The sequence below is a fragment of the Ixodes scapularis genome, unplaced genomic scaffold (genome assembly GCF_016920785.2).
Source record: "Ixodes scapularis isolate PalLabHiFi unplaced genomic scaffold, ASM1692078v2 ptg002705l_1__unscaffolded, whole genome shotgun sequence".
In the NCBI taxonomy this organism is placed as follows: domain Eukaryota; kingdom Metazoa; phylum Arthropoda; class Arachnida; order Ixodida; family Ixodidae; genus Ixodes; species Ixodes scapularis.
Window position 1 is genome coordinate 77,036 of NW_024610263.1, and position 24,614 is coordinate 101,649.

Consider the following 24,614-nt stretch of genomic DNA (forward strand, 5'->3'; position numbering starts at 1 on the left):
AGCTTGCACAAACCCTCTGCATGGCACGCAGTGCTGTTCAGAACAGAGCGGCACTGGCTAGCCAGTTGCCTTGAAAAAGCTGCAAGTCACCCCTTTCACGCCTTGTGGTACCCATCAGCTTCAAAATAAATGCTGCTGATGAATCGCGACCAGCTATAACCTCTCGCAAAGGGAGAAAAAGGTGTGAATGTGCAGACTCCTGCACATTCACACTTTTAGAAAAAAACAACAATGACACTTCTTTCACAATCATATGAAAAAAAAAAAAAAACGACAACGGCTCGGTTATTAATAAGTTGTGTGCAGAAAAGGCACGGGTGCGAAGGCGTAGCTCCACAGAATGGTCTTTTTGCACGGGTGCTCGCGCAAAAAGGGCGCTTTTCACTGTCATTGTGCTCGAGCATGTTCCTTTTCTGCACACAACCCACGCCTTTGAGAGCACTCGCATACGGCGAGAAATCTATGATATACAGGGTACGATCGCAGGAAACCTGCAAGTGCACCAGAATGTGAAACTAGAGGTGTAGATAGAATTTAACAGTTTCAAAATATGACGTTACTTTCTTACCGGCTGGGGCCATCGGAGCACGACCAACTATTTGTTGTGATCGGGGAATTCGATCGGACGTGGGTTGTTAAAGATTTGAAAAACACGAAAGAATAGAACACGTAGGGACGAAGATAGCGCAGTTCTTTGTTGACATGGGATGTAAGCTCAAGCACATCATTCTGTCGGATCAAATGGTTTTGTTGAACTAGGTTTAGCTCGCAAGTCAGCCAGCTGGTCCTTCGGCGGGCTTTCAGCTTTCTGCGATGCGTGTTTTAATCGTGAGCGCAGGCTCAAACAATGTAGGCAGCGGCGCCAAATAGATTTGAAACGAAGAAACAGCTCGGACGCGTGGAACGAAGAGATCACATCACAGGAAAACGCAAACCACTCACCTTTCGTTCGACGACGGCTCGCAAGGTACGATGTTTCTCCGGGCGTTGAACACAGGACTAAGGAGACCGCGTCTATTTCGATAATCATCTCATAAAGTGCGCGCCGAAGTTCTCTTTAGTCGCCGGCGTAAAGTGTTGCAAAGCACGCCATTTTTGTTATTTTTTTGTCAAAATAACAACAAATTTAAACCATTTTGACCTCACGGGCGTCAAAATAACAAAGAATCCCGAAATAACGTTAGTATGACGTCCGTGACGTCACTGGCCACGCCCCCTGTTTTTCAAATCGGTGCCGAAAATACGCAGCCGTTTTAATATGGCAGCCTCCGCTTTGCGCCGCGTTCCCTTTCCCTCCTTCCTTCCCCCCCCCCCCCCCCCCCCCCCCCCTGCAAGAAACAGTCCGCCGGCAACTCCAGCCTCAAACGTAAGTGGCTCGAGCACCGTTCAAAAACTTGTCAAACTTGACAGAGTCAGCTGTTGCTTGATGTAGTGCCCATCGCTCGAAAACTTTACGAAAGAACGTCCCAAAGCCGAGAAAAAATTTATCTTTCGGCTAGGGGACCAAGGGTTCCGCCATTTGAAATCCGGAGCAGATAAAGTCTCCAAATAACTCGTCGCTGGTAGATTGGGAGGTGCTATGCAAGAAACAAACACAGGTTTGTCAAGAAAACGTACGACAGAGGAGCGCTGAGCAATATCGAACCCGAAAATTACTGCTTTCCTGTGGGAAGTCGCATCAGTGCTCGTACAGTAAACTATCGACTCGATCCGAGGCAAACTACAGTCGTCGGGTCTTCTACGGAACGCGTGCTCACGTTTGACACCAACATCGCGTCTCGGAAACGAAAATTCAGCCTCGGAGGTCCGAACACAGGTTCGGAAAGTAGAATTGGCCGCCATGACCATGCCCACGGTAAAAGCGTCGTAGCATCGCGAAAACTTTTATTACACACGTTCAAAGTGGTGTCCGTAGAGTCTAGGAAGACCAAGGAACACATCGGTGCTAGCGGTGATGAGATACGACCAGTATTAATGAAGGGAGATCGAAGAAAGGATCGGTGCCTAAAGTGAGGAAAGCGAATGGCTGGCTTCGATATGAAAACTTTCAAACGTCGTTTATTTCGCGAAACTCGCATCGTACAAGAAAAGAAATCGGTCTCTGTCCAGTCCGGGGGCGGCTGGGAACAAGTGTCCCCCATTTGATATCGTAAATTCAAGGTCGTAATATAGATTTCAGAATTTAAATATTTTCAATGGTAAAACAAAAGGGCCAGGTGGCGCAATGTACCGACCGGTCGAAATTGCTCAGCCGCACTCATGGATCCATTCATTCGAAACGGGTCATCTATCTATTCATTCATAAAAAATGTAATTCCTGGCCGTGTTTTAAAATTAACGAAATCATACTGCGAGGTAAAGCTTCTGTACACCTGGCGTTTTGAAACCTGCCTGCGTCCAGCGTTCTTTCATTTCTGCTGTCACGTGACACGATCCGCCCGAGTAACTCGGGTTTGTTAGGGTGAGATTTGAAACACAGCCCTGGTTTAATAAAACCAAACTTAGAATTACGGGAATCGTCTTATTTTTCAAAACGATGTCGTCGAGACCCGTGTTCCACAACAAGTTTAAATTATTTAGGTCAAGTATTTAGAAAGTTCGTGGTTTTTGTTCGGTTTTTGCAAAAAAGCAAATGGCTGCCGCGTGTTTTGCTCGCAACCGGGGGTGATTCAATCGCACGAAGCTCGGAAAGTAGGCTAGCTAGGACATTTATTTTAACCAGGGAGTGGGATTATGTTCCGAGGAACATTCGAGGCGCGTCTCATCGATGTAGCTAATCTAAAAACAAAGTTATCAACAGAAGTTTACGTGTAAGTAAGGCTTCACTGTACGATGTTTTGATTTCACATACGCTCGTATAAAGAAAACTACAATAGCTAGAAGGTTCTAATTCGCAGCGAATGATCGCGCTCTGAATTTAGACGCACTGTTAAAATTTCATCGCTCCAGCTAGTCTAGAACTCGATATATTCGCGAAAACAGGTTTTGGGACTCTGCTCGGAAATTAACAAGCCCGACCAAGTTCAATCGTTCGCCTGTGGATATTCAAGACCGCTGGAGTGCATTCATCGATTGTGGTCGTGAAAACAACATCATAGGAACATGTGTGTGCAGTGAAACCGTGTCAGCTCATCTCAATCGAGACTCATCGATCAACAGGGAGGGTGTCCCGAGCACAAGTGGATGGATATACTTCAAAGAGCTGCCGCTCGCTCGGAATTAGAAAACCATTAAGCTATCCAATTGTCGGGAAAGGGTGTCGCACCAGGTAGGAGTGTTTGTGTGTCAAATTTCTTCGAGATAGCAAACGCAAAAGTTGTTTTATCGACCTAATAAAACCGCTCGGAGAACTCGGCTCATTTCTGGTGTTTTTTCTGTTTTTTTTTGTTGTTTTTTTTAGTGAAAAAAGATGACTCTTCAGATTACCATTTCTTTTAGGTAATTGAGAAGTTGCATTAAAGAAACGGCCTGCACAGTAAATACAAATGGTTCTATTGCGATTATTTCATAATTGAACCAGAAAAGCACATTAATTTTGGCATGTTGGCCTAATAAGAGAGTCGGCTGTTTTTTATGTACTGCTCATGTCTAGGAAACTAAGAGTGCTAGAGCGACGATTCATTTTTGATACGAGTGCTTGCTTTCCTCCTGTAATGAACGAGCCCAGGTTGGTTAACACAGCTGGTGTCAAAGTTTATGTACGAACGCAAAAGCTGAAGGTAGTCCTGATTTTTCGAGCCTTTGAACAGGGGCGTGGGGTTTTGTAGTGTCTGAGAATAAAGAGGCACTGCAGACAAGAAGACTGTGTCCTCGGTGTTGCTTGCCCACCCCCGTAAGATGTGGAGACACACTTCATTGAAAACCTACGTGATTTACTAAGACAGGGGTTTCTGCAGAACCCCGTAGGGGGCTGTGCAGAGAATACAGGTCGACATCAAGCCTTCAGAATTCACAGGTACCATTCGACAAGAATGCTGTAGCTGGACTTGAAACAAGCTGACGTGGGAAAGTACGGAAGCCGAGAAAACAAATGTGTCGGCCAAGCCGTAGCAAGGACGTCCCAGCACGACTGCGGACAGCGTTATCCTGGCTGTGCAAAGTGGACGTCCCTCGGAGACAAAAGGCAGACTTTTGGTATTCCGCAGTAACCACGCCTGCGTTCAAATTTTGGCCGTCGAGGGAAAAGGGACGTAGCTTGAGGGTTCAAAGTGAACAGGTAGCAAGCTAGTAGGTTACTCGTGCTTCAGTTTAGCTCATCTTGCGCCAGAAAGTGCAAAAGGGGACAAAATAGAAAGTGTCGGGCCAGTTGTACTGTAGGGGCATGTCTACAAAAAGCTCTGTAGGGTTGTGTGGAGGCCCTCTTGCAGCACATATGTGTATTTGTCCTCACCGTCTCTGGAAAAGACGACTGGCGGGTGCTAAAGAAGGAAACAAAAACAGTTTTCTCGATAAAACGTAATGCGGAGGATCGGTGAGCCAGATGAGAACCTCAAAAGAAACACATGGATTGCTATGGCAGGTAGCAGCTCGTACAGTGAAACATCGACTACATCAAACTTAAAAGTATATTTGTCGGGTGTTCTACGCGAGGAGAGCTCACGTTTGACACCAAGATCGCCTTTCTCGAACAAAAAACAGGCCCGAAAATAGGTCCCGAAACAAATGCATTCATGAGGCACATAGCATGACCTGCTCGTACAATACAATATGGACTAGATCAGACTTTAACTGTACTCGCCGCGTCTTCTACGCAACGAGAGCTCACGTTTGACACCAACAAGGTGTCTCTGGAGCAAAAATTAGGCCCGTGAGGGACGGATGTAGATCGGATATCCAAAATGGCGGCCATTGGCCATGTCGGCGGTAAAAGTGCCGTAACGTCGCGAAACTTGGATCGCACACGTTAAAAGTGGTGTGTATGGAGTGGCGAAAGACCAAGGAACACAGCGGTACCAGCGGTACAGATCTAGGTCCGGTATTCAGGACGGGAGATCGGAGAAAGCCTCGGCGAGTCAAGGAAGAAGCACAGGGCTGGCTTCGATGCGAAAGCACTTCAAACGTCGATGATGTCGCGAAATCATAGAAGATGAAATCGGTCTCTTTCGAGTCCGGGGGCCACAGAGAACGAGTGGAGATCGTAATCGGTACTCGAAAGATAAAATTGTTATAACGTTTGGAGTATACACTGTGCATTGGGACAGACGGGGGCTACAAATTGGAAGATTTACACAAGTACCGAGACCGAGCTCAATCAACTTTACACCGTTGGCTAGGGAATGAAAAGCGCAATTTTGTGCAAAATATTTGCAAGGTCATTGACTCGAAGGCTCGAGAGCCGAAATACGCATAATCTGCGTAGTTTCACACCAGCTGTATCGATGGAATTCGCACCGATTTTAATGTATTCGAATGTCTGAACAAACCTTTTCCCGAGGTGGACAGCAGGGACCTGAAAACCCAAATAAAAAAGAAGTGGCTCATTTAACGAGTCTTTCTTTTTCACTGCGCCAGAAAAACAAGAATCAGCTCATTTCTTTTTGAGACCTCATACTTTATTAGGCCAAGAATACAAGTTTTCAGACGAGCTGTCTCAATGTAAAAACACACTTCCTTATTAGTACCCTGCCATGAAATTCTCACAGTTCGTATAGTGTTCTTTTTAAGCTAGGAGCTGGCTAACACGATTTCACACACATGTTACTCGCAGAGAGTTGTCACAATCGGTGTTTCCATTGAAGCGGTCATCCGCAGCTGAAGAAGACTCGGGTCAGGAGGCCATTGGTTTCTTGAAACGGAGGGCCAGCCGTACAACTCGCTCGTGCTGCACAAAAGACAAGACAATCTTTAGCGCCCTACATTTAAAAAGATATGCGAAACGATCTCACGCATAATATTTCTTTTTTTTTTTTTTTTTTCTCGGTGCGTTACAGAGAGTCAAACGGGCGAGGTCGTAGAGGCCGTCCTCGCGCTCGGAGCGCGATTCCATGTTGCGTGTTCGCGTAAAAAAAACGATAAAAAACAAAACTATTCGTTCGAAAAAAAAAAAAAAAAAACATTTTCTACCATGCGTCTAGTACACACACTGGCACGCTATATTAAGAGTGTCCATCTGCGTTTATTCATACCCTTTTTCAACTTACAAAACGGCCAGCCGCTGAGAGACTTTTGCCTTTCAAGTAAGATCGAAATAAAAGGAGAATAATACCAGCGGTGGCCCTCTCGTAATCCTGGACGTGGCCCGAACGCACTGCGAAAGCCGCTCACTTAGATTAATGAAGCCCCGATAAATGAATCCAGCGAAAACAACGCTCGGATGTTTAGGCCAGGCTCGTAGAATTGTGGAATGCCTTTTTCCCCCTATTATAGTTTGATCGCACACCTCAATTTCAAAATGAACCTTGTCATCTCCTTTCCCGAGGCAGTATTCCATCATTTCGCGGCGGACGCGCTTTAGAGCTCAATTATAGAGTATACACTTTATAGTGAAAGCTTTCTTTGCCGAGCATAGAACTATCAAGAAGCAGTTGGATGAAATATCGGTATTCGAGGCGGGTCTTGCTCGCGCTCTGGTGAGCCTTCAAACGACCAGCCGCTCCGCCGAGCGCGCGCCGCACCAGATGAATGAATTAAATTAATCTCGCGCGCATAGCGAACGTTCCTTTTAACCGAGGGAGCGCTTCAGAACAAAAAAGCAAAGTGTGGTAGCAAATGATGAAGCGGTGAGCAATATCGAACCTGAAAATGACTGCCTTCCTGTGGGAAGTCGCATCAGTGCTCGTACAGTAAGCTATCGACTCGATCAGAGGTAAACTACAGTCGTCGGGTCTTCTACGGAACGCGTGCTCACGTTTGACACCAACATCGCGTCTCGGAAACGAAAATTCAGCCTCGGAGGTCCGAACACAGGTTCGGAAAGTAGAATTGGCCGCCATGACCATGCCCACGGTAAAAGCGTCGTAGCTTCGCGAAAACGTTTATTACACACGTTCAAAGTGGTGTCCGTAGAGTCTAGAAAGACCAAGGAACACATCGGTGCTAGCGGTGATGAGATACGACCAGTATTAATGAAGGGAGATCAACGAGAATGCTTCCCTTAATAAATAGTGCAAAAATAAAGAAAAAATGAGTGCCATCTGGCGGAGGGCAGACACACTAGCCGAGGCGAGTGGTGTGTCTGCCCTCCACCAGGCGGCGCGATCCCCTTTGCCGACGTTTTTGTGACCAGGTGGCGTAAGCTACCGCCCGATCCAAAGGGCTCAGCCGTATTCATTTATCCATCCATCCACCGTTACCAAGGTGCGCGCGCACACGCTTCTTAGTAACCCGTGGCAACCGTTACTTTTTTTCCTTCTCTTTGTTTGTCCGTCCTCCCCCCCCCCCGGTTTCTTTCTTTCGCCCGCTAATTGCTCGTGTGTTCTTTTGTCTTTCTCTTTCCTTCTTTCTTTCTCGTCCTCGCTCATCCTCCGCCGCTTTTCTTTGTTCCGAGAGGCGGGCCCCAGTGCGGTTTCGGTTGTGCTTCGGAGCAGTCGCGTAGTCACCCGTGTCCAGCGCCTGCTTTGTGCGGCGTCTTTGTTCCGAAATCGGTCTTCTTCTTCTTCGGACCCCTAACGTCGCCTCACGGTTCCTGCCTTCGTCAAAGGGCCTCCTTTCGTTCGACACATTGGGGTAAGTGTGCGTCCATTTTACCATCCTTTAATTCGAGTTTTTGCTTCCGATTATTTGCCAAACGAAAGTGGTTTGGGTTTTTCAGCAAAAAAAGAATAATAATTCCGTTTGAAATCAAATGCTTTGTACACCTGTTGGAGAATTTCATTAGCTTTCGGAAAATATACACTTCGATATGCGTAAAAGTATTTTTCGTTGCGTTAGAGAGTGAAACAGGGGAAGCTGTAGAGTTCGGCGCGCGCTCGAGCCGCGATTCGATCGTCTAAGATCAGGCAAAAATTAAAAATAAAGAACTACTCGCTTCAGAAGAGTCTCTTTTTCTGTGCTATTAGCGCACACGTTTTTTAGCGGCACACGAAATTAAGAATTTGTATCTACGTTTATTATTAGCTTTTTTAAACTTAAATCGACCAGCCACCCAGAGCGCCCGAAACCTATTTCCTTGTCTTCTGTGTACTCGAAGTACGTTGAACTCCGAAAGCAGACGATGCACGGAGCAAGAACACTTGCAGACAAAGATACTTCATTTCTGGAGCAGCATTGGGGAGGTATTATTTATTCCCGTTTATAGTCTGACACTTTGAGCACTCTGAAACTTACCCCAAAACCCAAACAACTTTATTTTGGGAAATACATATTCCAGGGAACCGAAAACTCGAATAAAAGAGCGTTTTTTTCGTTCATTCCGCGTCCAGAGGATCCGTGAACGCATTCTCAGAATAAGGGACAGAAACGTGGCTTTCGCTCAAAACATCGGTTATTATTTCCTCGTCTTCTGTGTACTCGAAGTACGTTAAACTCCGAAAGAAGACGATGGTCGGAGCAAGAACCGTTGCAGACAAAGATACTTCGTTTCTGCAGCAGCATCGGGGAGGTATTATTTATTCGCATTTACAGTCTGACACTTTGAGCACTGTGAAACTTACCTCAAAAACCCAAACAACTTTATTTGGGCAAATATTATCCCGGAGAAGCGAAAACTCGAATAAAAGCGCGTTTTTTTCGTTCATTCCGCGTCCAGTGGATCCGTGGCGCCATCTCAGAATAAGGGACAGAAACGAGGCTTCCGCTCAAAACATCGCTTATTATTTCCTCGTCTTCTGTGAACTCGAAGTACGTTAAACTCCGAAAGAAGACGATGGTCGGAGCAAGAACCGTTGCAGGCAAAGATACTTCGTTTCTGAAGCAGCATCGGGGAGGTATTATTTATTCGCGTTTATAGTCTGACAGTTTGAGCACTCTGAAACTTACCTCAAAAACCCAAACAACTTTATTTGGGCAAATATTATCCCGGAGAAGCGAAAACTCGAATAAAAGCGCGTTTTTTTCGTTCATTCCGCGTCCAGGGGACCCGTGAACGCCGTCTCAGAATAAGGGACAGAAACGAGGCTTCCGCTCAAAACATCGCTTATTATTTCCTCGTCTTCTGTGTACTCGAAGTACGTTAAACTCCGAAAGAAGACGATGGTCGGAGCAAGAACCGTTGCAGACAAAGATACTTCGTTTCTGCAGCAGCATCGGGGAGGTATTATTTATTCGCATTTACAGTCTGACACTTTGAGCACTCTGAAACTTACCTCAAAACCCAAACAACTTTATTTGGGCAAATATTATCCCGGAGAAGCGAAAACTCGAATAAAAGCGCGTTTTTTTCGTTCATTCCGCGTCCAGGGGACCCGTGAACGCCGTCTCAGAATAAGGGACAGAAACGAGGCTTCCGCTCAAAACATCGCTTATTATTTCCTCGTCTTCTGTGTACTCGAAGTACGTTAAACTCCGAAAGAAGACGATGGTCGGAGCAAGAACCGTTGCAGGCAAAGATACTTCGTTTCTGCAGCAGCATCGGGGAGGTATTATTTATTCGCATTTACAGTCTGACACTTTGAGCACTGTGAAACTTACCTCAAAACCCAAACAACTTTATTTGGGCAAATATTATCCCGGAGAAGCGAAAACTCGAATAAAAGCGCGTTTTTTTCGTTCATTCCGCGTCCAGGGGACCCGTGAACGCCGTCTCAGAATAAGGGACAGAAACGAGGCTTCCGCTCAAAACATCGCTTATTATTTCCTCGTCTTCTGTGTACTCGAAGTACGTTAAACTCCGAAAGAAGACGATGGTCGGAGCAAGAACCGTTGCAGGCAAAGATACTTCGTTTCTGCAGCAGCATCGGGGAGGTATTATTTATTCGCATTTACAGTCTGACACTTTGAGCACTGTGAAACTTACCTCAAAACCCAAACAACTTTATTTGGGCAAATATTATCCCGGAGAAGCGAAAACTCGAATAAAAGCGCGTTTTTTTCGTTCATTCCGCGTCCAGGGGACCCGTGAACGCCGTCTCAGAATAAGGGACAGAAACGAGGCTTCCGCTCAAAACATCGCTTATTATTTCCTCGTCTTCTGTGTACTCGAAGTACGTTAAACTCCGAAAGAAGACGATGGTCGGAGCAAGAACCGTTGCAGGCAAAGATACTTCGTTTCTGCAGCAGCATCGGGGAGGTATTATTTATTCGCATTTACAGTCTGACACTTTGAGCACTGTGAAACTTACCTCAAAACCCAAACAACTTTATTTGGGCAAATATTATCCCGGAGAAGCGAAAACTCGAATAAAAGCGCGTTTTTTTCGTTCATTCCGCGTCCAGGGGACCCGTGAACGCCGTCTCAGAATAAGGGACAGAAACGAGGCTTCCGCTCAAAACATCGCTTATTATTTCCTCGTCTTCTGTGTACTCGAAGTACGTTAAACTCCGAAAGAAGACGATGGTCGGAGCAAGAACCGTTGCAGACAAAGATACTTCGTTTCTGCAGCAGCATCGGGGAGGTATTATTTATTCGCATTTACAGTCTGACACTTTGAGCACTCTGAAACTTACCTCAAAACCCAAACAACTTTATTTGGGCAAATATTATCCCGGAGAAGCGAAAACTCGAATAAAAGCGCGTTTTTTTCGTTCATTCCGCGTCCAGGGGACCCGTGAACGCCGTCTCAGAATAAGGGACAGAAACGAGGCTTCCGCTCAAAACATCGCTTATTATTTCCTCGTCTTCTGTGTACTCGAAGTACGTTAAACTCCGAAAGAAGACGATGGTCGGAGCAAGAACCGTTGCAGGCAAAGATACTACGTTTCTGCAGCAGCATCGGGGAGGTATTATTTATTCGCATTTACAGTCTGACACTTTGAGCACTCTGACACTTACCTCAAAACCCAAACAACTTTATTTGGGCAAATATTATCCCGGAGAAGCGAAAACTCGAATAAAAGCGCGTTTTTTTCGTTCATTCCGCGTCCAGGGGACCCGTGAACGCCGTCTCAGAATAAGGGACAGAAACGAGGCTTCCGCTCAAAACATCGCTTATTATTTCCTCGTCTTCTGTGTACTCGAAGTACGTTAAACTCCGAAAGAAGACGATGGTCGGAGCAAGAACCGTTGCAGACAAAGATACTTCGTTTCTGCAGCAGCATCGGGGAGGTATTATTTATTCGCATTTACAGTCTGACACTTTGAGCACTCTGAAACTTACCTCAAAACCCAAACAACTTTATTTGGGCAAATATTATCCCGGAGAAGCGAAAACTCGAATAAAAGCGCGTTTTTTTCGTTCATTCCGCGTCCAGGGGACCCGTGAACGCCGTCTCAGAATAAGGGACAGAAACGAGGCTTCCGCTCAAAACATCGCTTATTATTTCCTCGTCTTCTGTGTACTCGAAGTACGTTAAACTCCGAAAGAAGACGATGGTCGGAGCAAGAACCGTTGCAGGCAAAGATACTACGTTTCTGCAGCAGCATCGGGGAGGTATTATTTATTCGCATTTACAGTCTGACACTTTGAGCACTCTGAAACTTACCTCAAAACCCAAACAACTTTATTTGGGCAAATATTATCCCGGAGAAGCGAAAACTCGAATAAAAGCGCGTTTTTTTCGTTCATTCCGCGTCCAGGGGACCCGTGAACGCCGTCTCAGAATAAGGGACAGAAACGAGGCTTCCGCTCAAAACATCGCTTATTATTTCCTCGTCTTCTGTGTACTCGAAGTACGTTAAACTCCGAAAGAAGACGATGGTCGGAGCAAGAACCGTTGCAGGCAAAGATACTTCGTTTCTGCAGCAGCATCGGGGAGGTATTATTTATTCGCATTTACAGTCTGACACTTTGAGCACTCTGAAACTTACCTCAAAACCCAAACAACTTTATTTGGGCAAATATTATCCCGGAGAAGCGAAAACTCGAATAAAAGCGCGTTTTTTTCGTTCATTCCGCGTCCAGGGGACCCGTGAACGCCGTCTCAGAATAAGGGACAGAAACGAGGCTTCCGCTCAAAACATCGCTTATTATTTCCTCGTCTTCTGTGTACTCGAAGTACGTTAAACTCCGAAAGAAGACGATGGTCGGAGCAAGAACCGTTGCAGGCAAAGATACTACGTTTCTGCAGCAGCATCGGGGAGGTATTATTTATTCGCATTTACAGTCTGACACTTTGAGCACTCTGAAACTTACCTCAAAACCCAAACAACTTTATTTGGGCAAATATTATCCCGGAGAAGCGAAAACTCGAATAAAAGCGCGTTTTTTTCGTTCATTCCGCGTCCAGGGGACCCGTGAACGCCGTCTCAGAATAAGGGACAGAAACGAGGCTTCCGCTCAAAACATCGCTTATTATTTCCTCGTCTTCTGTGTACTCGAAGTACGTTAAACTCCGAAAGAAGACGATGGTCGGAGCAAGAACCGTTGCAGGCAAAGATACTTCGTTTCTGCAGCAGCATCGGGGAGGTATTATTTATTCGCATTTACAGTCTGACACTTTGAGCACTCTGAAACTTACCTCAAAACCCAAACAACTTTATTTGGGCAAATATTATCCCGGAGAAGCGAAAACTCGAATAAAAGCGCGTTTTTTTCGTTCATTCCGCGTCCAGGGGACCCGTGAACGCCGTCTCAGAATAAGGGACAGAAACGAGGCTTCCGCTCAAAACATCGCTTATTATTTCCTCGTCTTCTGTGTACTCGAAGTACGTTAAACTCCGAAAGAAGACGATGGTCGGAGCAAGAACCGTTGCAGGCAAAGATACTACGTTTCTGCAGCAGCATCGGGGAGGTATTATTTATTCGCATTTACAGTCTGACACTTTGAGCACTCTGAAACTTACCTCAAAACCCAAACAACTTTATTTGGGCAAATATTATCCCGGAGAAGCGAAAACTCGAATAAAAGCGCGTTTTTTTCGTTCATTCCGCGTCCAGAGGACCCGTGAACGCCGTCTCAGAATAAGGGACAGAAACGAGGCTTCCGCTCAAAACATCGCTTATTATTTCCTCGTCTTCTGTGTACTCGAAGTACGTTAAACTCCGAAAGAAGACGATGGTCGGAGCAAGAACCGTTGCAGACAAAGATACTTCGTTTCTGCAGCAGCATCGGGGAGGTATTATTTATTCGCATTTACAGTCTGACACTTTGAGCACTCTGAAACTTACCTCAAAACCCAAACAACTTTATTTGGGCAAATATTATCCCGGAGAAGCGAAAACTCGAATAAAAGCGCGTTTTTTTCGTTCATTCCGCGTCCAGGGGACCCGTGAACGCCGTCTCAGAATAAGGGACAGAAACGAGGCTTTCGCTCAAAACATCGCTTATTATTTCCTCGTCTTCTGTGTACTCGAAGTACGTTAAACTCCGAAAGAAGACGATGGTCGGAGCAAGAACCGTTGCAGGCAAAGATACTACGTTTCTGCAGCAGCATCGGGGAGGTATTATTTATTCGCATTTACAGTCTGACACTTTGAGCACTCTGAAACTTACCTCAAAACCCAAACAACTTTATTTGGGCAAATATTATCCCGGAGAAGCGAAAACTCGAATAAAAGCGCGTTTTTTTCGTTCATTCCGCGTCCAGAGGACCCGTGAACGCCGTCTCAGAATAAGGGACAGAAACGAGGCTTCCGCTCAAAACATCGGTTATTATTTCCTCGTCTTCTGTGTACTCGAAGTACGTTAAACTCCGAAAGAAGACGATGGTCGGAGCAAGAACCGTTGCAGACAAAGATACTTCGTTTCTGCAGCAGCATCGGGGAGGTATTATTTATTCGCATTTACAGTCTGACACTTTGAGCACTCTGAAACTTACCTCAAAACCCAAACAACTTTATTTGGGCAAATATTATCCCGGAGAAGCGAAAACTCGAATAAAAGCGCGTTTTTTTCGTTCATTCCGCGTCCAGGGGACCCGTGAACGCCGTCTCAGAATAAGGGACAGAAACGAGGCTTCCGCTCAAAACATCGTTTATTATTTCCTCGTCTTCTGTGTACTCGAAGTACGTTAAACTCCGAAAGAAGACGATGGTCGGAGCAAGAACCGTTGCAGACAAAGATACTTCGTTTCTGCAGCAGCATCGGGGAGGTATTATTTATTCGCATTTACAGTCTGACACTTTGAGCACTCTGAAACTTACCTCAAAACCCAAACAACTTTATTTGGGCAAATATTATCCCGGAGAAGCGAAAACTCGAATAAAAGCGCGTTTTTTTCGTTCATTCCGCGTCCAGAGGAAGCGTGGACGCCGTCTCAGAATAAGGGACAGAAACGAGGCTTCCGCTCAAAACATCGCTTATTATTTCCTCGTCTTCTGTGTACTCGAAGTACGTTAAACTCCGAAAGAAGACGATGGTCGGAGCAAGAACCGTTGCAGACAAAGATACTACGTTTCTGCAGCAGCATCGGGGAGGTATTATTTATTCGCATTTACAGTCTGACACTTTGAGCACTCTGACACTTACCTCAAAACCCAAACAACTTTATTTGGGCAAATATTATCCCGGAGAAGCGAAAACTCGAATAAAAGCGCGTTTTTTTCGTTCATTCCGCGTCCAGAGGAAGCGTGGACGCCGTCTCAGAATAAGGGACAGAAACGAGGCTTCCGCTCAAAACATCGTTTATTATTTCCTCGTCTTCTGTGTACTCGAAGTACGTTAAACTCCGAAAGAAGACGATGGTCGGAGCAAGAACCGTTGCAGACAAAGATACTACGTTTCTGCAGCAGCATCGGGGAGGTATTATTTATTCGCATTTACAGTCTGACACTTTGAGCACTCTGACACTTACCTCAAAACCCAAACAACTTTATTTGGGCAAATATTATCCCGGAGAAGCGAAAACTCGAATAAAAGCGCGTTTTTTTCGTTCATTCCGCGTCCAGAGGAAGCGTGGACGCCGTCTCAGAATAAGGGACAGAAACGAGGCTTCCGCTCAAAACATCGCTTATTATTTCCTCGTCTTCTGTGTACTCGAAGTACGTTAAACTCCGAAAGAAGACGATGGTCGGAGCAAGAACCGTTGCAGACAAAGATACTTCGTTTCTGCAGCAGCATCGGGGAGGTATTATTTATTCGCATTTACAGTCTGACACTTTGAGCACTCTGAAACTTACCTCAAAACCCAAACAACTTTATTTGGGCAAATATTATCCCGGAGAAGCGAAAACTCGAATAAAAGCGCGTTTTTTTCGTTCATTCCGCGTCCAGGGGAAGCGTGGACGCCGTCTCAGAATAAGGGACAGAAACGAGGCTTCCGCTCAAAACATCGCTTATTATTTCCTCGTCTTCTGTGTACTCGAAGTACGTTAAACTCCGAAAGAAGACGATGGTCGGAGCAAGAACCGTTGCAGGCAAAGATACTACGTTTCTGCAGCAGCATCGGGGAGGTATTATTTATTCGCATTTACAGTCTGACACTTTGAGCACTCTGAAACTTACCTCAAAACCCAAACAACTTTATTTGGGCAAATATTATCCCGGAGAAGCGAAAACTCGAATAAAAGCGCGTTTTTTTCGTTCATTCCGCGTCCAGAGGAAGCGTGGACGCCGTCTCAGAATAAGGGACAGAAACGAGGCTTCCGCTCAAAACATCGCTTATTATTTCCTCGTCTTCTGTGTACTCGAAGTACGTTAAACTCCGAAAGAAGACGATGGTCGGAGCAAGAACCGTTGCAGACAAAGATACTTCGTTTCTGCAGCAGCATCGGGGAGGTATTATTTATTCGCATTTACAGTCTGACACTTTGAGCACTCTGAAACTTACCTCAAAACCCAAACAACTTTATTTGGGCAAATATTATCCCGGAGAAGCGAAAACTCGAATAAAAGCGCGTTTTTTTCGTTCATTCCGCGTCCAGGGGACCCGTGAACGCCGTCTCAGAATAAGGGACAGAAACGAGGCTTCCGCTCAAAACATCGCTTATTATTTCCTCGTCTTCTGTGTACTCGAAGTACGTTAAACTCCGAAAGAAGACGATGGTCGGAGCAAGAACCGTTGCAGACAAAGATACTTCGTTTCTGCAGCAGCATCGGGGAGGTATTATTTATTCGCATTTACAGTCTGACACTTTGAGCACTCTGAAACTTACCTCAAAACCCAAACAACTTTATTTGGGCAAATATTATCCCGGAGAAGCGAAAACTCGAATAAAAGCGCGTTTTTTTCGTTCATTCCGCGTCCAGGGGAAGCGTGGACGCCGTCTCAGAATAAGGGACAGAAACGAGGCTTCCGCTCAAAACATCGCTTATTATTTCCTCGTCTTCTGTGTACTCGAAGTACGTTAAACTCCGAAAGAAGACGATGGTCGGAGCAAGAACCGTTGCAGGCAAAGATACTACGTTTCTGCAGCAGCATCGGGGAGGTATTATTTATTCGCATTTACAGTCTGACACTTTGAGCACTCTGAAACTTACCTCAAAACCCAAACAACTTTATTTGGGCAAATATTATCCCGGAGAAGCGAAAACTCGAATAAAAGCGCGTTTTTTTCGTTCATTCCGCGTCCAGAGGAAGCGTGGACGCCGTCTCAGAATAAGGGACAGAAACGAGGCTTCCGCTCAAAACATCGCTTATTATTTCCTCGTCTTCTGTGTACTCGAAGTACGTTAAACTCCGAAAGAAGACGATGGTCGGAGCAAGAACCGTTGCAGACAAAGATACTTCGTTTCTGCAGCAGCATCGGGGAGGTATTATTTATTCGCATTTACAGTCTGACACTTTGAGCACTCTGAAACTTACCTCAAAACCCAAACAACTTTATTTGGGCAAATATTATCCCGGAGAAGCGAAAACTCGAATAAAAGCGCGTTTTTTTCGTTCATTCCGCGTCCAGGGGACCCGTGAACGCCGTCTCAGAATAAGGGACAGAAACGAGGCTTCCGCTCAAAACATCGCTTATTATTTCCTCGTCTTCTGTGTACTCGAAGTACGTTAAACTCCGAAAGAAGACGATGGTCGGAGCAAGAACCGTTGCAGACAAAGATACTTCGTTTCTGCAGCAGCATCGGGGAGGTATTATTTATTCGCATTTACAGTCTGACACTTTGAGCACTCTGAAACTTACCTCAAAACCCAAACAACTTTATTTGGGCAAATATTATCCCGGAGAAGCGAAAACTCGAATAAAAGCGCGTTTTTTTCGTTCATTCCGCGTCCAGAGGAAGCGTGGACGCCGTCTCAGAATAAGGGACAGAAACGAGGCTTCCGCTCAAAACATCGCTTATTATTTCCTCGTCTTCTGTGTACTCGAAGTACGTTAAACTCCGAAAGAAGACGATGGTCGGAGCAAGAACCGTTGCAGGCAAAGATACTACGTTTCTGCAGCAGCATCGGGGAGGTATTATTTATTCGCATTTACAGTCTGACACTTTGAGCACTCTGAAACTTACCTCAAAACCCAAACAACTTTATTTGGGCAAATATTATCCCGGAGAAGCGAAAACTCGAATAAAAGCGCGTTTTTTTCGTTCATTCCGCGTCCAGGGGACCCGTGAACGCCGTCTCAGAATAAGGGACAGAAACGAGGCTTCCGCTCAAAACATCGCTTATTATTTCCTCGTCTTCTGTGTACTCGAAGTACGTTAAACTCCGAAAGAAGACGATGGTCGGAGCAAGAACCGTTGCAGGCAAAGATACTACGTTTCTGCAGCAGCATCGGGGAGGTATTATTTATTCGCATTTACAGTCTGACACTTTGAGCACTCTGAAACTTACCTCAAAACCCAAACAACTTTATTTGGGCAAATATTATCCCGGAGAAGCGAAAACTCGAATAAAAGCGCGTTTTTTTCGTTCATTCCGCGTCCAGGGGACCCGTGAACGCCGTCTCAGAATAAGGGACAGAAACGAGGCTTCCGCTCAAAACATCGCTTATTATTTCCTCGTCTTCTGTGTACTCGAAGTACGTTAAACTCCGAAAGAAGACGATGGTCGGAGCAAGAACCGTTGCAGACAAAGATACTTCGTTTCTGCAGCAGCATCGGGGAGGTATTATTTATTCGCATTTACAGTCTGACACTTTGAGCACTCTGAAACTTACCTCAAAACCCAAACAACTTTATTTGGGCAAATATTATCCCGGAGAAGCGAAAACTCGAATAAAAGCGCGTTTTTTTCGTTCATTCCGCGTCCAGGGGACCCGTGAACGCCGTCTCAGAATAAGGGACAGAAACGAGGCTTCCGCTCAAAACATCGCTTATTATTTCCTCGTCTTCTGTGTACTCGAAGTACGTTAAACTCCGAAAGAAGACGATGGTCGGAGCAAGAACCGTTGCAGACAAAGATACTTCGTTTCTGCAGCAGCATCGGGGAGGTATTATTTATTCGCATTTACAGTCTGACACTTTGAGCACTCTGAAACTTACCTCAAAACCCAAACAACTTTATTTGGGCAAATATTATCCCGGAGAAGCGAAAACTCGAATAAAAGCGCGTTTTTTTCGTTCATTCCGCGTCCAGGGGACCCGTGAACGCCGTCTCAGAATAAGGGACAGAAACGAGGCTTCCGCTCAAAACATCGCTTATTATTTCCTCGTCTTCTGTGTACTCGAAGTACGTTAAACTCCGAAAGAAGACGATGGTCGGAGCAAGAACCGTTGCAGGCAAAGATACTACGTTTCTGCAGCAGCATCGGGGAGGTATTATTTATTCGCATTTACAGTCTGACACTTTGAGCACTCTGAAACTTACCTCAAAACCCAAACAACTTTATTTGGGCAAATATTATCCCGGAGAAGCGAAAACTCGAATAAAAGCGCGTTTTTTTCGTTCATTCCGCGTCCAGAGGACCCGTGAACGCCGTCTCAGAATAAGGGACAGAAACGAGGCTTCCGCTCAAAACATCGCTTATTATTTCCTCGTCTTCTGTGTACTCGAAGTACGTTAAACTCCGAAAGAAGACGATGGTCGGAGCAAGAACCGTTGCAGACAAAGATACTTCGTTTCTGCAGCAGCATCGGGGAGGTATTATTTATTCGCATTTACAGTCTGACACTTTGAGCACTCTGAAACTTACCTCAAAACCCAAACAACTTTATTTGGGCAAATATTATCCCGGAGAAGCGAAAACTCGAATAAAAGCGCGTTTTTTTCGTTCATTCCGCGTCCAGGGGACCCGTGAACGCCGTCTCAGAATAAGGGACAGAAACGAGGCTTCCGCTCAAAACATCGCTTATTATTTCCTCGTCTTCTGTGTACTCGAAGTACGTTAAACTCCGAAAGAAGACGATGGTCGGAGCAAGAACCGTTGCAGACAAAGATACTTCGTTTCTGCAGCAGCATCGGGGAGGTATTATTTATTCGCATTTACAGTCTGACACTTTGAGCACTCTGAAACTTACCTCAAAACCCAAACAACTTTATTTGGGCAAATATTATCCCGGAGAAGCGAAAACTCGAATAAAAGCGCGTTTTTTTCGTTCATTCCGCGTCCAGGGGACCCGTGAACGCCGTCTCAGAATAAGGGACAGAAACGAGGCTTCCGCTCAAAACATCGCTTATTATTTCCTCGTCTTCTGTGTACTCGAAGTACGTTAAACTCCGAAAGAAGACGATGGTCGGAGCAAGAACCGTTGCAGGCAAAGATACTACGTTTCTGCAGCAGCATCGGGGAGGTATTATTTATTCGCATTTACAGTCTGACACTTTGAGCACTCTGAAACTTACCTCAAAACCCAAACAACTTTATTTGGGCAAATATTATCCCGGAGAAGCGAAAACTCGAATAAAAGCGCGTTTTTTTCGTTCATTCCGCGTCCAGGGGACCCGTGAACGCCGTCTCAGAATAAGGGACAGAAACGAGGCTTCCGCTCAAAACATCGCTTATTATTTCCTCGTCTTCTGTGTACTCGAAGTACGTTAAACTCCGAAAGAAGACGATGGTCGGAGCAAGAACCGTTGCAGGCAAAGATACTACGTTTCTGCAGCAGCATCGGGGAGGTATTATTTATTCGCATTTACAGTCTGACACTTTGAGCACTCTGAAACTTACCTCAAAACCCAAACAACTTTATTTGGGCAAATATTATCCCGGAGAAGCGAAAACTCGAATAAAAGCGCGTTTTTTTCGTTCATTCCGCGTCCAGAGGACCCGTGAACGCCGTCTCAGAATAAGGGACAGAAACGAGGCTTCCGCTCAAAACATCGCTTATTATTTCCTCGTCTTCTGTGTACTCGAAGTACGTTAAACTCCGAAAGAAGACGATGGTCGGAGCAAGAACCGTTGCAGACAAAGATACTTCGTTTCTGCAGCAGCATCGGGGAGGTATTATTTATTCGCATTTACAGTCTGACACTTTGAGCACTCTGAAACTTACCTCAAAACCCAAACAACTTTATTTGGGCAAATATTATCCCGGAGAAGCGAAAACTCGAATAAAAGCGCGTTTTTTTCGTTCATTCCGCGTCCAGGGGACCCGTGAACGCCGTCTCAGAATAAGGGACAGAAACGAGGCTTCCGCTCAAAACATCGCTTATTATTTCCTCGTCTTCTGTGTACTCGAAGTACGTTAAACTCCGAAAGAAGACGATGGTCGGAGCAAGAACCGTTGCAGGCAAAGATACTACGTTTCTGCAGCAGCATCGGGGAGGTATTATTTATTCGCATTTACAGTCTGACACTTTGAGCACTCTGAAACTTACCTCAAAACCCAAACAACTTTATTTGGGCAAATATTATCCCGGAGAAGCGAAAACTCGAATAAAAGCGCGTTTTTTTCGTTCATTCCGCGTCCAGAGGACCCGTGAACGCCGTCTCAGAATAAGGGACAGAAACGAGGCTTCCGCTCAAAACATCGCTTATTATTTCCTCGTCTTCTGTGTACTCGAAGTACGTTAAACTCCGAAAGAAGACGATGGTCGGAGCAAGAACCGTTGCAGACAAAGATACTTCGTTTCTGCAGCAGCATCGGGGAGGTATTATTTATTCGCATTTACAGTCTGACACTTTGAGCACTCTGAAACTTACCTCAAAACCCAAACAACTTTATTTGGGCAAATATTATCCCGGAGAAGCGAAAACTCGAATAAAAGCGCGTTTTTTTCGTTCATTCCGCGTCCAGAGGAAGCGTGGACGCCGTCTCAGAATAAGGGACAGAAACGAGGCTTCCGCTCAAAACATCGCTTATTATTTCCTCGTCTTCTGTGTACTCGAAGTACGTTAAACTCCGAAAGAAGACGATGGTCGGAGCAAGAACCGTTGCAGGCAAAGATACTACGTTTCTGCAGCAGCATCGGGGAGGTATTATTTATTCGCATTTACAGTCTGACACTTTGAGCACTCTGAAACTTACCTCAAAACCCAAACAACTTTATTTGGGCAAATATTATCCCGGAGAAGCGAAAACTCGAATAAAAGCGCGTTTTTTTCGTTCATTCCGCGTCCAGGGGACCCGTGAACGCCGTCTCAGAATAAGGGACAGAAACGAGGCTTCCGCTCAAAACATCGCTTATTATTTCCTCGTCTTCTGTGTACTCGAAGTACGTTAAACTCCGAAAGAAGACGATGGTCGGAGCAAGAACCGTTGCAGACAAAGATACTTCGTTTCTGCAGCAGCATCGGGGAGGTATTATTTATTCGCATTTACAGTCTGACACTTTGAGCACTCTGAAACTTACCTCAAAACCCAAACAACTTTATTTGGGCAAATATTATCCCGGAGAAGCGAAAACTCGAATAAAAGCGCGTTTTTTTCGTTCATTCCGCGTCCAGAGGACCCGTGAACGCCGTCTCAGAATAAGGGACAGAAACGAGGCTTCCGCTCAAAACATCGCTTATTATTTCCTCGTCTTCTGTGTACTCGAAGTACGTTAAACTCCGAAAGAAGACGATGGTCGGAGCAAGAACCGTTGCAGACAAAGATACTTCGTTTCTGCAGCAGCATCGGGGAGGTATTATTTATTCGCATTTACAGTCTGACACTTTGAGCACTCTGAAACTTACCTCAAAACCCAAACAACTTTATTTGGGCAAATATTATCCCGGAGAAGCGAAAACTCGAATAAAAGCGCGTTTTTTTCGTTCATTCCGCGTCCAGAGGACCCGTGAACGCCGTCTCAGAATAAGGGACAGAAACGAGGCTTCCGCTCAAAACATCGCTTATTATTTCCTCGTCTTCTGTGTACTCGAAGTACGTTAAACTCCGAAAGAAGACGATGGTCGGAGCAAGAACCGTTGCAGACAAAGATACTTCGTTTCTGCAGCAGCATCGGGGAGGTATTATTTATTCGCATTTACAGTCTGACACTTTGAGCACTCTGAAACTTACCTCAAAACCCAAACAACTTTATTTGGGCAAATATTATCCCGGAGAAGCGAAAACTCGAATAAAAGCGCGTTTTTTTCGTTCATTCCGCGTCCAGAGGACCCGTGAACGCCGTCTCAGAATAAGGGACAGAAACGAGGCTTCCGCTCAAAACATCGCTTATTATTTCCTCGTCTTCTGTGTACTCGAAGTACGTTAAACTCCGAAAGAAGACGATGGTCGGAGCAAGAACCGTTGCAGACAAAGATACTACGTTTCTGCAGCAGCATCGGGGAGGTATTATTTATTCGCATTTACAGTCTGACACTTTGAGCACTCTGAAACTTACCTCAAAACCCAAACAACTTTATTTGGGCAAATATTATCCCGGAGAAGCGAAAACTCGAATAAAAGCGCGTTTTTTTCGTTCATTCCGCGTCCAGAGGACCCGTGAACGCCGTCTCAGAATAAGGGACAGAAACGAGGCTTCCGCTCAAAACATCGCTTATTATTTCCTCGTCTTCTGTGTACTCGAAGTACGTTAAACTCCGAAAGAAGACGATGGTCGGAGCAAGAACCGTTGCAGACAAAGATACTACGTTTCTGCAGCAGCATCGGGGAGGTATTATTTATTCGCATTTACAGTCTGACACTTTGAGCACTCTGAAACTTACCTCAAAACCCAAACAACTTTATTTGGGCAAATATTATCCCGGAGAAGCGAAAACTCGAATAAAAGCGCGTTTTTTTCGTTCATTCCGCGTCCAGAGGACCCGTGAACGCCGTCTCAGAATAAGGGACAGAAACGAGGCTTCCGCTCAAAACATCGCTTATTATTTCCTCGTCTTCTGTGTACTCGAAGTACGTTAAACTCCGAAAGAAGACGATGGTCGGAGCAAGAACCGTTGCAGACAAAGATACTACGTTTCTGCAGCAGCATCGGGGAGGTATTATTTATTCGCATTTACAGTCTGACACTTTGAGCACTCTGAAACTTACCTCAAAACCCAAACAACTTTATTTGGGCAAATATTATCCCGGAGAAGCGAAAACTCGAATAAAAGCGCGTTTTTTTCGTTCATTCCGCGTCCAGAGGACCCGTGAACGCCGTCTCAGAATAAGGGACAGAAACGAGGCTTCCGCTCAAAACATCGCTTATTATTTCCTCGTCTTCTGTGTACTCGAAGTACGTTAAACTCCGAAAGAAGACGATGGTCGGAGCAAGAACCGTTGCAGACAAAGATACTTCGTTTCTGCAGCAGCATCGGGGAGGTATTATTTATTCGCATTTACAGTCTGACACTTTGAGCACTCTGAAACTTACCTCAAAACCCAAACAACTTTATTTGGGCAAATATTATCCCGGAGAAGCGAAAACTCGAATAAAAGCGCGTTTTTTTCGTTCATTCCGCGTCCAGAGGACCCGTGAACGCCGTCTCAGAATAAGGGACAGAAACGAGGCTTCCGCTCAAAACATCGCTTATTATTTCCTCGTCTTCTGTGTACTCGAAGTACGTTAAACTCCGAAAGAAGACGATGGTCGGAGCAAGAACCGTTGCAGACAAAGATACTTCGTTTCTGCAGCAGCATCGGGGAGGTATTATTTATTCGCATTTACAGTCTGACACTTTGAGCACTCTGAAACTTACCTCAAAACCCAAACAACTTTATTTGGGCAAATATTATCCCGGAGAAGCGAAAACTCGAATAAAAGCGCGTTTTTTTCGTTCATTCCGCGTCCAGAGGACCCGTGAACGCCGTCTCAGAATAAGGGACAGAAACGAGGCTTCCGCTCAAAACATCGCTTATTATTTCCTCGTCTTCTGTGTACTCGAAGTACGTTAAACTCCGAAAGAAGACGATGGTCGGAGCAAGAACCGTTGCAGACAAAGATACTTCGTTTCTGCAGCAGCATCGGGGAGGTATTATTTATTCGCATTTACAGTCTGACACTTTGAGCACTCTGAAACTTACCTCAAAACCCAAACAACTTTATTTGGGCAAATATTATCCCGGAGAAGCGAAAACTCGAATAAAAGCGCGTTTTTTTCGTTCATTCCGCGTCCAGAGGACCCGTGAACGCCGTCTCAGAATAAGGGACAGAAACGAGGCTTCCGCTCAAAACATCGCTTATTATTTCCTCGTCTTCTGTGTACTCGAAGTACGTTAAACTCCGAAAGAAGACGATGGTCGGAGCAAGAACCGTTGCAGACAAAGATACTACGTTTCTGCAGCAGCATCGGGGAGGTATTATTTATTCGCATTTACAGTCTGACACTTTGAGCACTCTGAAACTTACCTCAAAACCCAAACAACTTTATTTGGGCAAATATTATCCCGGAGAAGCGAAAACTCGAATAAAAGCGCGTTTTTTTCGTTCATTCCGCGTCCAGAGG

General features: G+C 45.3%; 2 long non-coding RNA genes across 2 annotated transcripts in view; one reads left to right on the forward strand and one right to left on the reverse strand.

Annotated features, from left to right (window-relative positions):
- Nucleotides 1–5,657: 5,657 nt before the first annotated feature.
- LOC120848198 overlaps nucleotides 5,658–24,614 on the reverse strand; it is a 104,419-nt gene continuing 85,462 nt past the window's right edge. Inside the window, exon 2 of the long non-coding RNA XR_006077310.1 lies at nucleotides 5,658–5,821. This is a non-coding gene — a long non-coding RNA (uncharacterized LOC120848198). The remainder of the gene's footprint in view (nucleotides 5,822–24,614) is intronic.
- LOC120848211 overlaps nucleotides 7,493–24,614 on the forward strand; it is a 108,703-nt gene continuing 91,581 nt past the window's right edge. Inside the window, exon 1 of the long non-coding RNA XR_006077309.1 lies at nucleotides 7,493–7,665. This is a non-coding gene — a long non-coding RNA (uncharacterized LOC120848211). The remainder of the gene's footprint in view (nucleotides 7,666–24,614) is intronic.